We start from the raw sequence: 4,245 nt of genomic DNA on the forward strand, positions 1-4,245 counted from the left end.
TTTTAGCCAATAATTAATTTCTTTTTCTTGAAATGTTTCTTTTCTTCTTTTTATTCTTTGCTTCTCATTATTTTGTTGACTTATTGACCGAAAAAAAAATTCTCTAGCAAAATCGAAAAAAGTATAAAGTTGCCTTTAAAATTTGGAGGTAATTTTATTTTTGTTGTTAACATTTATTTTCTGTTTCTTTAATTATATTATTAAATTTTGTTTGGACGTGATATTATTAAGGTTTTAGAAGTATAAGTTTCTTTTTAATATTTTTGTACACGTCGTTTTAATTTTTATCCACTATACCTCTGGAACAATAATATTATGGGCCTATTATTATTGGCCATGGAATGGGAACGTTGTTCTTCCTTTGAGCGGCAATGGCGTCTCTGGTGGAGCTAGAGCTAGGTCACTTATGCGTCCAATCGGGTTTAGTTGGTGTTGTCAGGCCGGGTGCAACCTGACCCATATGGTCCAGTCCAAAAAAAATAAATACTTCACCTGGTCAGTGGTCAGTGGTCACCCCCTTCTAGGACCCATGATTTATTGGCCAAATAAAACTCTTTTAACAAACTCTATGAGATCGCAATAGGTCTTCATGCGAATGGGAATTCCTCTTTCGCCCTCATTCCATTTAATAAAATGCCCTTATTTCCGTCCCATTTTTTTCATCAATTTCTGTTTTTTTTTTCTCTGTAAAGGGAGTAGAAATGGCAACGGAACGGATACAGATGAATTTTTACTCTATCCGATCCCACTCTATCATACAACAATTCACATAGAATCTACTTCATTTCTATCCGCGAATAGTAAAATATTAAACTCTAACCCGTTCTTGCAGGTACCCACCACACTCTTATCCGCCTCTATAATTATTAAAATATAATAAATTAAATTAAATTTCAAAATTTATATAACCATCATCACATACATAAACATAAATTAAAGTAAAAATTTAAATATAATACAATATTATTAATTATTTACTAATTGTTTTACATATATTATATATATTACATATTAAAATTATATATATTATATATATGACAGGACAGGTAGGGACGGATATTACCTAAACCCGACCCTGTTCCGCCCTCCTAAAAACCCGTCCCAGTGCAGGGCGGATAATTACCCACTCCGAGCGAGTAGGGGTGGGATGGGTACCCACGGATTCGGATGGTGTTGTCATTCTTAAAAGGAAGTGCATATTCACTAGTCACTAATATTTATGGATGAGGAGTGTTAGGGTCAGCAACTTTTATGACTTGTAGTTATCAAATAGTTATCAATGATGATTTTAATGGTGTGAGATTTCATCAATGACTCACTTTTTTTTACTGGTTATATGCTGGCCAAAATTTAATAAAACATAATAAAATTTAATACAATTTAACTAAATTTATAAAATTAAAATATAATTTAAAAATAAATTTAATATAATCAATATATACACAAAATCTTTAATATATAAATTAAATAATAATAAAATAAAAAAGTTTTCAACAAATACTAATGATGAATTTCAAATACAAAATTATATATATACATATATAAAGACATTTAAGTAATTTGCGAATATTTTATATAAAGACATTTAAGTAATTTGCAAATATTTTGTGGATATTTGTAGAGCAAATATCTCAATTCCACCTTTATTTTCATTTATTCGCGGAACAGATCTTTATCCCATAGAAATTTTGTAGGTCTTTATTAGTTATTAGAAAATTACGGGATAATACATATAATTGATCATAATCATGTTAACTATTTTATATTATATGACTTACATAGATAATTTTACTTATTTTTATAAATATTAAAGAAATAAGTCATTATTACTTTTAATTTGAATTTAAATGAGAGTAAAATCAGAGATATTATTTTATTTAAATTTTAGAGTTTAATTAGTATCACACTCAAATATAAATAATGACTTTAGGGTTTTAGTTTTCAGCACAAAAAAGTCGCTTTCGCAGCTCTTTTTTAATCAAAGAAATTGTAATTCAGTCCTATTAAGGACACAAAAGTTATAATGCTTTGGTTGAGGAAGATCAATGAACCAAACTCTTTTAATCATGTTACGAATTAAGGTATGCTTCCGCATTCAAGTATTTCTTTTTTAATGATTTAACATAGATGATCTTGGGATTAAGGAATTTTATGAATTTTCAACAAGAGCTTGACATCTAATATACTCAACAATATAGATCAAATTTAGATGAGAAAATTTAGAAATTATATGCGAAAATGATCTCATGCATGTCTATTTTCAACTAATCCAACTTTAATAAATTTTATGAAATTATGAGTTAGAGTGAAAATATAAATAAATACTTTATTTCTGCAAAAAAAAACATAAATAATAAGCATTGATTTATTCTTAATTAGTTAATCGAACATATATTTACCACTAATATTTATATGTAACTGCCAAATATAGATCCATTCTTTTAGAATGGATCAACCAATATTCGCATGAATTATATATCACCATATTCATAATGTTTTAAAATAAATTAATTTTTATAAAAAAGACTGCTTTAATAATATTATGTTCAATCAATTTATTTTAAAACTAAACTTTATAAAATATATGAATATAATATAATCTAAATTGTTACTGATTTTTTAATGTAACAAATTCAAAATACTTATATAACAAAATAAAACAATAAACCACAATATATATAACCGCATAATATTGTGAATTTTTATTAATCAATTTTTATTATTTTTGTTTAAAACGAAATTGAATCTAAGGCAAAAAAATTCAAATAATAAAAAAGACACAACAATTCTAAAAAATTAATCATAAAGAGGTAATGACCAATTCGTACTCGAAAGATTCAAACATTGACATTTTGGTACCTAACTATTGTTATTAACAAAAAAGTATCTGAATGATTAAAAAATTTGCCAAGCGTGTCCACGTGCTTGCCGGAACATAGCTCCGGTGAGTACGATGCTTACGTGGACGCCGATTTTTGCTGATAAGATTAGTCTTATATTAGATAGAATTTGTAATTAAAAGTATGATAATCCTACCTGAAAATTAACTTAACCTAATTGAATATTTCTTTTGCCCCAATTTAATTTTGTCCTAAAATCCAATTTTGCTCTCTTCGCTCACTCGTAGAGCACGATCCCAATCTGGAAGATGTAAGCAGCTAGGGCTCGTGAAAAAGGTGGAACCGTGAGAAAGCACTCATCATTCAAGCCTTCGACGTTGATGGCGGTTCAGGAGTTGGTAGTAAAATCTATGATGGGTGTTGCTTTTTGTAGCAACCCTCAATTTTAAAAATATAAATATAAATAAGTTATAATTTATTTTATAAAAATTAGAATTCTTTATTTTTAGAAAAAATATTTTTATTATCAATAATTAAACTAATTTTATAATAATTTAAATTTAATTAAATTTATATTATTATTATTATTATTATTATTATTATTATTATATATACTTACCGTAAGTATTAAATTGCATTATAAGTTGATATATATTATATTCATTGTATTACTATTATTATTACTATTATTACATTTATTGTTATTATTAAATTACCATCATTACTATTGTTAGTATTATTATTACTATTATTATGGCATCTATATAATAAAGAAACCAAGGCGGTTTATACATAATAATAATTAAAAAAAAAAAAGCCAAGACGGTCATATATATATAAACATATATACGTGAATATCGTAATAGAGGGAGGGGAGAACGTAATGAAGAGAAAAAACGTAAACTCTTCTAAACTTCCGGCTTCGATTTCTGGAAATCTATAACTCCAATAAAAAATCTAATCCGGTAAGAGTATTCGTAACCTCCTCTTCTACACGTTGACACTATTCTTGATTAGTGGAAGTTGACAATGACGTAGCTCCTCTTTTCTTTGGATTTGGCTAACGAGAGTTTTAGGAGGCAAAGACGATTCTGGACGTTTTCTTCTTCGATAGCTCGGTCAGAAAGTTTCTCCAGAGTTTTGAATATTTTGATTCTATACGAAGGTATGGTTTTGGTTTCTCGTAGATAATGTTTAATGTCACGTGAAAACTCAGGCTAGAAGACCTTAAGATAGGAATGAAATGAATGAATAATTGATGGATTTGTGTATATGGTATAAAATGTGAGGTTTAGCTATTGTCAATAATTTGCTGTTGAAGTTGGTCGGTTTGGAAAAAGATTTAATATTGGTATTTGTTTGATTATGAAATAATTTGTTACTGGAAATGATTTGAGTGACTGAG

The sequence above is a fragment of the Arachis duranensis genome, chromosome 8 (assembly GCF_000817695.3).
Source record: "Arachis duranensis cultivar V14167 chromosome 8, aradu.V14167.gnm2.J7QH, whole genome shotgun sequence".
NCBI classification, from domain to species: domain Eukaryota; kingdom Viridiplantae; phylum Streptophyta; class Magnoliopsida; order Fabales; family Fabaceae; genus Arachis; species Arachis duranensis.